Here is a 622-nt window from a genome sequence, read left to right as displayed (position 1 = left end):
AGATTTATCCAACAAATGTTTAGAACATGTTCTAAACACCTGCGGAAAGGCATCCATTATATGCAAATACTTAATACAGAATGTGGGAAGGAACCATAGCAAATTAAGATCACAAAGGCAAAAAACCTGTCGACATTTGCTAAGCATTTGCCACATGCACAAATCGCTTCATGTCTGCAGTGTGAGCGACGAGCGTACTAAGCGGATCTTCTGATCTTTCGCAGCACGTTTTGATGAGGATAACGTTCGTGCATACTATGACATATGGGTAATGCTCATAGGTTGGTGCCACGTCGAGCATCTATAGACTGGTTGCAGAGGCACTAGTACATGATGAACAACGCATCGCATCAGGAAAACTCAAATGCAAATTACGATGCTTTTACGTTTAAGCCACTTGTCGTCCCCGAAGAAGACAGTGAGGTGGAAAACTCTTGGAATTTCCCAGGCCGGACACCGTGGTAGCAGTCCGCGCCCATCCCAGTTCCCCAGTGACCTCGTTAGAGTGCATAATGAGTTGTGTAAACGGCTGAGGGAACTGGCTACCTAGGTATGTACTTTATACTACCTTCTGCCCCTGTCTGGGCCCGTGCCTTTCCGACCATTCCGTCTCCAGGTACCG

The sequence above is a fragment of the Laetiporus sulphureus genome (assembly GCF_001632365.1).
Source record: "Laetiporus sulphureus 93-53 unplaced genomic scaffold LAESUscaffold_79, whole genome shotgun sequence".
Lineage (NCBI taxonomy): Eukaryota > Fungi > Basidiomycota > Agaricomycetes > Polyporales > Laetiporaceae > Laetiporus > Laetiporus sulphureus.
This window is presented reverse-complemented; position numbering follows the sequence as displayed.